Source organism: Gasterosteus aculeatus, chromosome 4, assembly GCF_964276395.1.
Source record: "Gasterosteus aculeatus chromosome 4, fGasAcu3.hap1.1, whole genome shotgun sequence".
In the NCBI taxonomy this organism is placed as follows: domain Eukaryota; kingdom Metazoa; phylum Chordata; class Actinopteri; order Perciformes; family Gasterosteidae; genus Gasterosteus; species Gasterosteus aculeatus.
Genome location: NC_135691.1, coordinates 27223358 through 27236107, shown reverse-complemented (window position 1 = coordinate 27236107; position 12750 = coordinate 27223358). Strand labels below are relative to the sequence as shown.

The following is a 12750-nucleotide window of genomic DNA, read 5'->3' as shown; positions in this document are numbered from 1 at the left end:
TAAAAAGGGATCTTTCAGGAAGGAATGTGTTTTTTGGATAAGTCCTGGTGTCGGTCTCAATCCGGACTGGTTACCAGTTTCTGTGTCAGTTCCGGTTTTCTCCCTCTCACTAAACCACCTCAGCTCTTCGCTCATAATCCCAAAGCCGAGACCAAAGCAAGCGCCCCCCCCCCCCCCCCTTGCTCTGCGCTCCCCTCCCCCCCGGCTATACAGACAGCTAGCGAGCCTTCAGCCTTCCATTTGAAACTAGATGAGAGGAGTCTGGCAATAGATGCGTTGGATGGAGTAAACATTTTAACCACAAAGACAAAATGACACCTTTTTATTACCTTTGTCTACTCCGTGCATTGAGTAGTTCGGGGCTTGGCACATTGCAGGCGGTTCAAAACTGCTATTATTCTTGTGTCGGCAGTGTGAAGGCACACTGATCCCTTTGAGCAGGATGATAAAAATCTGCCACCGTCCCCTGCATGGAGGAGCCCATTGTTTTGGGGATTAAGGAGGATTAAGGGCGGATGCTGGCGACCGAAAGGGTTTGAGCACTGTGACCCTTTCAATAATCATTATGAGACGGATACAGAACACTCAAAATCTTAAAGCCAGGGATCGCATTGGATTATCTATTATTCATGGTTTACAGCATCAGGACGATTATGGAAGATGGTGGAGAGAGTATGGGAATGTGGTAACGGGAGGAAAGGGGTCAGAGCGAGGTGTAAGAGTGTCCACAGATACAATTTATGAATGGCTTACATAAATATGACTCTTAGTTGGTTATCAGTCTGGGTACTTTAAGCTCTTAATCAGATCAGCGTGCTGATTTATGAAATAAAAATCCTCTTTGTAGCAACCCAAAGCTGTGCCTTCGGTCGAAGTGAAAAGGGAAACGATGAGTAAGGTGATCAGGAAAGATTTTAAATGCACCTGATTAAAACTCTCCAACTCTGCAGTTCCCCTCAGTTACACAGATGGTTTTAGTGTTTTAGCTCGTGCTTTGGTTTTAGGGGCCACTGTAAGTATTGTCTGTAATGTCTCTCACACAGAGACATTATCTACTGTTTACATAGATTCCTGATATGCATTCTTTACCACAAGTTCCTAGAACAAGTAAACAGATCGGTCATGCAGTAGGGAAAGATAACATGAAATGCCCCCTTTTATAATTGTAAGTCTTAATTGAGACAAATGGTTCAGTGTCTATTAACAATGGCTGTTCGATGGCAGTGGTCTGTGATCACAATCCGTTAAAACAATGCACCCAGTCAAAGGGTTGGGCTGGTAACTACGAAATGTTTCTCTTCTTGCTGGGATCTTTCCCAGCTTCTAAGTAGCCAGCAGTAAAGCAGAGGGTGCTATAATTAATGTCGAACGGACTCTCACAAACTCATAGCTTTCATCCACAAATGCTTGTTAGAAGGTGTATGAAGGCCACTCAGCCGACCGAGGCGTTACATCTGGTGTTATTTAATTAAAGCACAGGCAATAACTCCTCAACTTGGTTGTTTTAACTTGGAATTAATTGAAAAAAAGAATGTTGATAAAAATGGTATCCCCCTCTGTAAATTATTCTCCATATTCTTAGTGACCACAGGGGGAGCCACATCACCAACTCCGTCTTGTTGATAAAATAAAGTGATTATTGCTGCAATTGATAATCTTGGAAATTCCTTTTCTCCAATAATAGTCATGTAACTGGATATGTTTTAAAGAAGTTTAGCTTCAAAATGTTCTTTCCCCTCACAGTTTTGGCAGCATAGGTAATACTAAGAAACCTAATTGAATGCAACATGGGTCAACCAAGTAAAGTCAAAGGCAAGAAGCAGAATTATTCAATGTTAACGCTTGTATTTTATTTGAGAAAGTACTACAGAGACACTGTCTTCAATTTGAAGTGATCACATATGAAAATCATGGATTCTCACCTAAACTTATGGTTGTGGTGGCGGGCGTGGGTTTGGCTCGTCGGCAGGGGGAGAGAGAGGGGGAGTGGCTCAGGGAACGGTGCCAGGTGGAGGCAATTGGCCTCAGCTCAGCTGATTGTACGTTGACTATCAGCGTGGTTACATGGATTCGAATAACTGGCTTAGTCGGACTGAAATCGAATTATCCGTTTCATGTAAACACCTTTGTCCCACTATGTGCGGTCCGACTACGATCCGACTAACACCCCTGGATAACTCGATCCGATCAAGTTGATAGTTCGACTATTGCGGCATGTAACGGTCAATCGGATAAGGAACTGGACTTTGCGTCTTTGCGCATGCTTGAGATCCCGACGGCGTCTTCTCTCCGTTATCAAATCAGCCAATAGCACCATTCACATTGGCTTTCGACCGAGGACGCCGAGGACATCCTGTGACCAGTAAACGGGTATGGCGTCGTAGGTGCAAGAAAACAACATCACCAACATCAAGTTGGGGTAAGCAGGCTTTTATTTAAGCGCTGTTAACAGGGGAAATGAGGAGGGCTGGCGGTACCAAAGCAAAGAAAAGAACAAAATGCCTCCCACCCACTTACCTGTCCTATCTCCCAACAAAAACCACTAACTGGCACACTAACAAGGCGCCCTAACCAAACTTACAGTAGGTGGCCCAGCCAGGTGTAGCTAGTGTTGTTAGACAGGAGAGTAACCCTACGTGCAGGTATGTAAACTCCGGAGCAGGGCTAAACTACTCCTCATCCCCCTGTAAGAAAAAGAAAAAAAGAAAAAAAACAATTAATTGAATACACAGTACACCAAATCACCAGAATTAAATAACTACCATACACCAGCACTCCATACACACAACCGGAGTGACACCCTTCCCGGGTGAAACAAACACAGGGGTACATATGCTGACAGAAGGGCATGATGGGATTGGAGATGAGTGGAAACAGCTGAACCGGGTAACGAGAGTGGGTGGAGCCAAGATGAACGGAGATCATGGATGATCAGTACCACCTGTATGAACACACACAAAACAGAACACATACCTATACACAGAACAGGGGACGTAACACCCCGAAAGATAGCATAGTCCGACCAAGCAAAGATTCAAATTATACCATCATGTAAACACACTGTATGTTTTGTGTTTTGCGATCGGGAGCGAGAGAGCGATGGAGCGAGCGAGCGAGACCTCGCTGATTTTGCAGTCAAACAGAAAAATAAAAAGAATATTTTCAACTGAACCTGCTGTGTCGTGCCGACTCTGTACCCCCCAAGAACCTACACCGTGACAATGGTGTTATATTGTTTGTGTTTTGACACTTACACCTCGCTTTCCCTCCATCCTTGCTTCATCTTCACCACGTGTGTCCGGGCTTGATGTTGCTGCTGAAGGAAATGAAGGCATCACAACAACACACAACCCATGTTTTTATATTCCACTTGACCTGCATGTAAATGATAAAAGAAATTATGTGACTCAAGACTTATATTGTTTGTTGCGATTGAAATACATGCTGCTGTTCATTTTTGTAAAAATCCACTCTTAAGAGGCACCTTCACCTCTTGTTCGAGATACACTGGTTCTTTCAAAAAAGGTGTCACAGTGCCATGGCACCTCCAGCAGTCGTGCTGTGAATGGTTTTGGGGGGTTCAGGTTGTCCTCCTCCTTTCATTCTCTCCGTCTCCTTCCTAAGAGAATTCCCCTCTTTCTTGTGTGAAGCTGTTAGTGTGCTAATCGCTTCAGTCCCATTCCATTATCAAGGTGCGGTGTGCCTGGGGTAAGTGCAGTCCCTCACTTCTCACCTGGTCTTTCGGGAATACGTTGATTGAGGCCCGCAGGAAAGTATTGTGGCGTTGTGACAGTTACGACCCAACCTGCTGAATCATCATCGCCGTGAATTTACAGCCTGCGATGTGTTTGCTTTGTCTCTGCAGAATCAAGAAAGAGCATCTGCGGTTAGCCTTGTGTATCATATTACCAGATTAAAAAGTACTTTTCACCTTTCCAGTGGTGTAGATGTTTGGTGAAAACAGCAATTTCTCAAAATTCAAAAAACTTATGAGCCTACTTTGAGGTTAGAGCTATGTAAAATGAAATGTTAGCGTGTTTAAAAGGCTCAATTGGTAAGGAAAATGCAAACATTAACCCTTACCTAATATCAGCACGTTGCCGTTAGTTTGCCGTCTCTTCTGCAGGACAAGCTCTCCGTGCTGCACGTGCCCGACTCCACCTGCAAGTGGATCACTGACTTCCTGCCTGACAGGAAGCAGCACGTGAAATTGGGGAAACATGTCTCAGCATCTCGTTCCATCAGCACCGGTTCTGCAGATTAAACCAAAACTGAGCTCAGAGAGGCACAAACCATAATAAAATGGTAAACATTGAAAGACACACACACACACTCTGAGTCAGACTGCAAAATGCATTGTAACTGACTGCAACGAGAAGGACTGGGATTTATGAACTCCATCTCTACCATTGGAAATATTCCAGATTAGATTAATGACGACACAGAGCAGAAAGTGTTTGAATCTTCATAAGTACGTGTGTGAAGTGTTCTGGGAATTTGACTTTTTTGCAAGTCAAGGAAGATTAATTCCAAAAGCAAAAAGTGAGCACCTTAACTCTGATGCTTTAGATTAAAAAAAAAACTCAACTGACCTGCCCACTCTCCTGTGATTGCATGAAAATACCATAAATCACATTGAAAGAGTATGCAGTTCAAATCTGCTTTATCATTTTACCAAATGGAATTGCAGGCATATAACCATTAAAGCAGAAAGCAATCAGAAGTGAAGGGGATTGAAAAGTACACTTCAAGATAGCCATGAAATTGTTTAACATATAGGCCCATTTTTTCCACATTGCTGCCAGTTTCCAGAATTCGAAATGATGATAATGATAATTATAATATTGGATCTCTGTAATCCGTCATTTTGTCAACGCTCTAAAAACATATATTGCATTGAATGGACATTTGACTATCAAACTTCTAAAGAGCAGAATCATGATGCTTTTTTTTTGACATCACACAACAATGCAAAGAAATGTATATGCAATTACTGACATTGCAGGGGCAAAGTGGAACACCAAAGAAGGACAGCAGCTGATGGGCCGTTCTTTTCCTTTACCCATTACAAAGACAGTGCAGAGATTCACTTTAGAGAAGTGGAAACGACCAGTTGATATGGAGCCAGGCTCATTACAGGAGTAAAATGTTGAAATAGCTGTCAAGCTTTTGACCATATTATGGCTTTCAAACACGGATGAATGAAAATGTCATTTAAAACACTTTGCCCTTGCTCATGGGCACTATTGCAAGTAGTTGAGGCATAAATTGACATACCTTGTATTCAAGTAAAGAGCTCATGCTTCAGCGCCACGTCAGCTTTTATTGAGCTACTACATGTGTTGCTTTATTGTGTATTTGTGTGTGCGTGAGTGGTTTGTGTTGTTGCAAATAAATAAATATGTATGAAATATTATCTACCTGCTGATGTTCATGACAAATTATATTTAAAAAAAAGAGCAAAACCAAAATGTATTAGTGTTGCATCTAAAACAATCAAAATCAGCAACACAGGTTTTGCAGTGAGACATTTTAAATATTCATGAAAGGTTGTCACGTAATGAGATTCAATTAGAGCAATGCCTAATCAGGTCACCGATATCTTTTGTCCCTTGACTGTAGAAATGATGACAGACCTAATTAGAGGTTTCAGTAAAGCTATGCAGCAATTTCTGTTGGCTCACCTTAGCAGGAAGGTTCCTCAATACATTTATTTATATGTTCAGTCACCTGAAAGATGAAACTGAGAGGGGGGGTGGTACATTTAGTTACTTTTAATTCTGATAACATTCTCAAATATATTCATTCACTGATAATGCTTTTTAAAAGCCCAAATTAAAAATAAATAAGCCGTGGCTGCGCTTTTGGTGTCCCAACCTGCCCGCATTTCTGGGATTGATCTGTCTGCAATGGGAAGAATTATGCACACACACTCTCTGCAAGTTCAATCAATAGCCATTAATTCATCCAGCATGCTCATGTAAAACATTGTGTTAACACGAAAGACATCAGTGGCATCACTGTTGACATCAACAACAGTGGCAGTACCATGAGTGATATAGATTAGTCACTTATTTTGTATTATTATTTAGAAAGTAGGCCAACAAATTCAATTCATTTTATTTTGTATAGCCCAAATTGCAAATTTGCCTCAGAGGGCTTTACAGTCTGTGCACATGCGACATCCTGTTCCGAAACCCTCACATCGGCAGAGGAAAAACTCCCCATAAAATGAACAAATAATGTGTTTTGTCAGTCATAGAAGATGCCCTTGTGACTAATTTAGTTGGCCTGCGGATAATAGGCGTCTGGTCAAAATCTATCTTTTATAGTCTTTGATTCCTTAATACTCCTTTAATAGTTGGTATTTATTGGATGAAAGTTAGAATGGCAGTCCATCAATATTCTGCAACACTTATTCCATTAGTTACATTTTATCTTGCATCGCTTTAGAACTATATATTACAATGTCAGTTGAAGACCAAATAAAAAAGCCACTCTTATCTTGAAATTTCATTTTGTGTTTATTAAAAAACTGTAAGCGGCTTTATAGAGTTTACAGCGGTGATAAATCCTGCACAGGAGCCACTGACGAACATTGTCTTGAACATTAAAAAAATCAAATCCAATTTGATTACATCACTGACTTTGAGTAATATGGGTTTTGCTGGTTGCAGTTTTGCAGTCATCAGTAGGCTAAATTCAGATGTTTTAAAAAACAATCTTTTCTTCCCACAAGAAGACCAAACACCAAAACATTATTTACTACAGAAACACACTGCAATGTGCCATGCTAGAGGTTTTAAATAAACAGGACAACTGAATGACTCTAATAACCAAACAAAAAGCAGGTTGCTATCTTGAGTTATGTTGAAGGATGGGGCTTATGTACTTCCACCATTATGCCCGGGCTCCATGTCATCAATCCTGCCTATAGCAGTAAATCCTGGCCAGGATCTATGAACCCCTATTGGTATTGGATTTGAGGACAGCCATGAAACTCTCAGTCAACGCTTTAAAGCATCATCTTTGTCTTAATCCACCGATCAATAGGTCTGACAGGTTGAAATAACACAATAAAGTAGATTTAGTGGTCTAGCAATGTGGGGACATTTCATACTTCAGATTAAAGGGTGTATTGTGTTGTGAAAGATGAGGAAAAACATCGTCTGCTGCTGATACAGTCTCAGACGCGCACCCTTTGAAAATAGGATGCAGGATGTTCTTTAACAAAATGTTTAATAGAAAATCGTTTAAGAAGACGCGTGACTGTATACATTTATAAAAAAACTTTTGTTTTTATAATGCAAACATTATGCTGCAACTCCGCTTCAATGATAATTGCTCAGAACAACCAGGGAACTTACTTTTTTATATTTGAAGATAAAATGTGTTCAATCATATCTTGCTCTTTGTATATTTGCATTAGAAATGTGTTTTAGGGTCATCATAATGGGAAAAGCTTTAATGAATACATCCGTTTAAGATTTTTCAAACTTAATTTAATTGCATACTTAAGGTGATTAATGCTGGCAAATTTAACTTCTACTCAAACATTTGTGTAGGACTTTGTCAAGAACAAGAAGCAAGCGGATTATTTTGCGCTTTTTAATTAGAACGAGGTGGAAGCAAATCAATTCAAAAAGGTGCCGCTTTTGTGTGCGAGCTGATCAACAATGCACTTCGACCAGCTCGAAGTGCATTGTTGACCTAAGGTCACACCGAAGGGGCCTTCGTGCAACATTTATCGGGCACCGAAGTGTCATATTTAGGTTCAGACAAGTTTAAAAAAAAGGCCAAAAATGTGGGTTTTCATTATTTTCTTCTCTAGATAAAATACTAGAGGTGGTTGGTCTCACATGATCCAATATCGCCGCTATTTTTTACAGCAATACTATGTCACAAATCTGTGTATAGTTTTACCGAAATAAATTGCAGGGGAAAGAAAGATGAAGTATCATTCCATTACCTTTATTGCAATCCAGTTGATCGACGGGCACAGGTGGAACCCAATCACCTTGATTGCACCTGGAACGAGAGAGCGAGGGACCAAGCCGAGAGAAAACTCCACAGGCAGGACGGGGGGAGGTGTCTGACACGGACATGCAACAACTTGTAATAAGTGAAAGGATTCACACTATTGTGCTATAGTCACCGTTGAGCTGGGGAAAGAAAATGCTAAAAAAGGGAGTTGAGTCCATGAAATAAAAAAAATCATAATGTCATCATATAGTGAAGGCAATACGAATTGTTTTTTTTATTATCAAACAAAAAAAAGCAAGGACTTGAATCAAATAAGTTAGAAATGCAAACTACTCTTCTCCAAAGAAAATACTTTGAAATAGTTGTAAAAATAGTGTAAACTGAACAGTTTCAGAAACGTGGGATGCAAATTCTTGCAAAATATACCTGCAATCTAGTATTTTAATCATTGACAGTGATACTGCATAGAGATTAGTTTTTGCCTCAATGCTATTCCCGACGGAATGCATCAAATGTGTGAGAAACCACCACAGCCAAATAATGCACAACACATTGCAACCAAATACAGTGATCCAGAACCTAAATGTGCAACCATCAGCTTAAAGAATCAAATTTAGAATTCATTCTCTGAACAACGAATAATATGTAGTATGAATGTGTTAAATTCAAAGTCCAGCAGGACACAAACTACTCCTGTGTGACCTGCTTGGAAACAGAACCACAGTCAATGCTTGCATACAACATATATCAGATGAGAGTGCCTACGAGCCAAGTTAAGATACACGTCACAAATGTGCGTGTCGCTGTTTAATCTTCTTCATTCTATGCTAGAATTTTAGAGGAAAGATTTTTGCTGACCAACATCAAATGTCACTTCCCGACAGTCTACTTTGATCCAAAAAAGGTCACTTTCACAGACCGCTTTAAATCCAAAAAGTCCACGGCATCAAGCAGGACCTGGAACAAAACATTGCCTGATGGACATGGATAGGGCGCGACGCGACAGACGTTACATGCAACCATTAAGTCTTGGGCTTATGTTCCATTTGCTGTCTGTCCACCTAACAAGGCCCTGACATTGCCTAATATACCCACAATAGTTGGTGACAGTTCTCGTCACCAAGTTATATCAAAAGCACAACATGACACATTTCCAACATTATGCTCTTTTACGGGAAATGAAAAACTTTTGATTTCAGCGTCAGTTCTGAAGAAAAGTCAACGGGCTTTACAACCCTTAATATACATTCTCTCTTGATCCTGAACAATCCTATAAGCAATATTCTTGAGTGTCACACTTGAAAACGCCTTTGGTGTGACAGAAAGGAGATTATCTGAGGAGCTCGTCTGCTGCTATTAGCATCAAGCTGTCTGTCACCTATGTCTACTTGATCAATTCAACATATACATCCCAGCCGACATTACGTTGACATTTAATCTTGCATAGTTGTAAGTGCCGCTCAAGAAGACAGATTGAGACTGGAACCCAAGACGTTTTTTTTCCCCCCCTCTCACATAAATCACTCTGCATGACAAACAGCCACAACGGATAAAGGCCCATTTAAATGTATAGAAGGGTGCCATGTTAAAATTTGTCGCCTTGAGGTTAAGGAAGATACTCGCAGAATCGGGAGGCTTCCTCTCCCCGCCTCCCCCCGGGGGGGGGGCAATAAGAAGCTCGACCACTGAGCGCTCACCCCATGATGCCTATTGTTAGTCTAATGAACAGACAGGATTTGATTAAAACATTTCAAACATCATTTGGCCCGCAATGCGGTGCCGAGAGGCTCCCCCAGCGAGCACACTTAACACCCCGATGATCGGAGGCGGGTGGCCTCTTACTCCCCACTCAAAGGTGAGCCCACAAATCACTGTAATGCATTCAGCAGGGGTCTCTCCCTCTGCCGCTGTTCCCCTCGTCTTTGCCCCGCGCAACACTCGTCATTAAAAATTCATTAGACACTGTTTGTATCGCCTCCTCTAGGATGTCACCCTTGACGGCCGACTGTGAAGGAAACGGCAGCTTCCGCAGGCCGGAGGGGATTGATGGAGTTCCTACTGTGTGCTGAGGTACCCTCCATGGCTTTGATACATAAGATCACACTTTAACACACCGCGCTTGGAGTTGGAATGAGGCGCAAAAGTAGCTTAATGCATGACCACAGAGTGTGACCCCTGCAAGTTAAACTGCTGCTAAAGCTTGTGCACCCAAAGTGCACTTATAGAATAGCCATATAAGTTGTATGTGCTTACATTTTATCAAACTGTGTTGCGGATGTCAAATAGATGGTGAATGTGGAGTGAAAATAAAGCTTTAGTGTCAGATCATTACTGTGCACACAAATTGTTGCTGAAACAAGGTCACAACATGAGCGGGAATTTAACTAAGTATTCTCATTTTGATAAGCTGAATCCACCTCCCTTCTTTCCGTGCTTTCTTCTTTCTAATGCTAACCCCCCAGCATTAGGCAAGGAATAGGTAATTTATTCAAGGCTCAGCATTTAGCAAGCCTAATCCTTTCTGCTGATGCTTTTAGGTGCACATACTGTACAGTAATTTTATAAAAGAGCAAAAGTGGGGTTTCAGGCACTCTGATAATCACCTACTCTTTGCCAAGAGCCCACAAAAGAAAGCGGGGGGGAGAAAAAAAAAAAAAAAGCAGGAGAAAAGCCAAAAAACCTTGACACCGGAGAATCAGCCGTCTACCGGACCGGTGAGCCGGGTCAGGCTGATAGGAGCTTGGCCGGCACGGTTGGTGCACTCAGGCTCAGTCCTGTCCTGCAACTCCTGTGCAGGTCCCCAGCCATAATAGAATCTGACAGGATGTAAATGAGTTTTTAAAAGAGCTGGTGAAAGCTGGTCATTTTTCTCATTTAGTGGTCCAGTGTGTTGGCCCAATCCCCAGCTGTCAACCGGCATCCCGGCCCGAAAAATGGAGGGGCACTCTGTGTACAGTAGCAAACGTCCATTGCTAATGCCAAGTAAAGGAGAAAGATGCATTTCAAATGTTACGTATGTTTTGGGTGATTCATTATTTTCTTTTTTACAGAGTTCACAGTACTTGGTTTCATAGCTTTTCATTGAAGTGTATTAGGTACATAATAATTCAAGTTCCCCTCGCCAAAACTACCGGTAATACATACAAACATTCATTACATTTATTTTACTGAATGTCATTCTATAATGTTAATCTTAAATGTGAAAAAGTACATTGTATGTGGTTATTTGAAACGTATGCCTTTAAATAAACATAAGCTCATGAAAATGATTCCAAGTCCTCACTAAATCAATGGTTTGTGTTTGCAAATAACCTCAATAAAAGCACACTACTGGGATTAGTTCTATGCTATGAATTGTGGAACAATGAAATCATCAAAAGCAAATACACGATCCTCGCGCGATCTTTAACAGTTCTACATGGTTTAGTCACCTCACCCGGACGCGCTCAGGGCTGCTCAGCAGCACCAGTGCAGCATTAATGAGTACTGATAATGACTAAAGGCAGTTAGTTAGAGTTAAATGGAGCTTGAACGCCCAGCTGACAATGAACCATCCACCACAGAGAGGTTGATCAGGGGGAGGAGAGCTGCAGAGCTCAGGCCTGCAGCTCTGCAGCTTAACCTGACACCGCTCCTGTCAAACTCTATACGAGTGAGGCGCTCGATGGAGCAAAGGGTGAGGACAGCACTACTGCAGGATATGTATACTAATTATAGTATGACTTAGGTTTGATTCATCAGTTTTTTGCTAACTATGAACCACCAAATTAGAGAATGTTAGTTTAATGTATGAAAAAAGGTGATTTATACAAAACTATCTGCATTTGCAGCATACGTGATTTCCTCTGACAAAATTGTCTTTATTTTCAGAGTTAGTTAATGAGTGCCTGCTCTTTTCAAAAGACCTATGTACAAAGAAGACTAATTATAACTCTCATAGAAGTTGTGCTTCTTTTGCTATCTAGCATGTAAAAACGACCTCAACATCGCAAAACTGCCAGATCCCATATAGAACGTCAAGAATGTGAGCATTTACTATGAAAACTGCTACTTTTGTGGATAGGAACGATTAGAGTACCAAGATAGTAAATGTGTTAGTTGGCAAAACAAAGCAATAAACTGAAAAGGTCTTGAACACTAATTAGAGCTAAGAAGTGCAGACTTGGGTGATGATTATCCGTTGGATTTTCTATACAAGTATCCCCTTTTCCGTACTTGCAGTTATTTGGTAGTAAAAAAATATTGATTATAGTAGTTTTGTAGCATCACGTGCTTCAGTTAATGGGCAATTATTCTCACAGTGTAAAATCAACAACATAGGTGAAACTTCCATCAACTGTCATTACAGGAAAAGAAATGATGGATAAACCCTGTCTTAAATTCCACATGACTCAGATTCAGTCATTTGTTCTTATGTAGCCAGCGTGTCACCCACTGAGGTAATGTTTTGTCTCTCATTGCCCTAACCTTGACAGATTATTGGCCACGCTGAGAAAACCTGAACCGTTTTATAGGTTGAATATATTGGCAGGGGAAGGCATCCTTGTGAGCTAAGCATCTGTGCTCGCCATATTGTGTATCGATCCGCCTTGTGCCGTGATGGCTGCACTTAATTAGATTTATATTGTAAACAAAAGACTCACAGTATGAAATTTGAATTAGCAGATAAAATGCTATCCATCAAAGTAAATAATAATATTGTCTGCAGCGTGATTGGTATTGCTGAGATTTATTTGGGCTGTTAACAGCAAGACTCTTTTACCCCTT

General features: G+C 41.0%; 1 long non-coding RNA gene across 1 annotated transcript; it reads right to left on the bottom strand.

Annotated features, from left to right (window-relative positions):
• Nucleotides 1–2414: 2414 nt before the first annotated feature.
• Nucleotides 2415–3574, bottom strand: LOC144406262 (uncharacterized). Its single transcript, XR_013467477.1, has 2 exons — nt 2841–3574; nt 2415–2684 (listed from the first exon to the last, which is right to left on the bottom strand). It is a non-coding gene; the product is annotated as an uncharacterized LOC144406262 (long non-coding RNA).
• Nucleotides 3575–12750: the final 9176 nt, after the last annotated feature.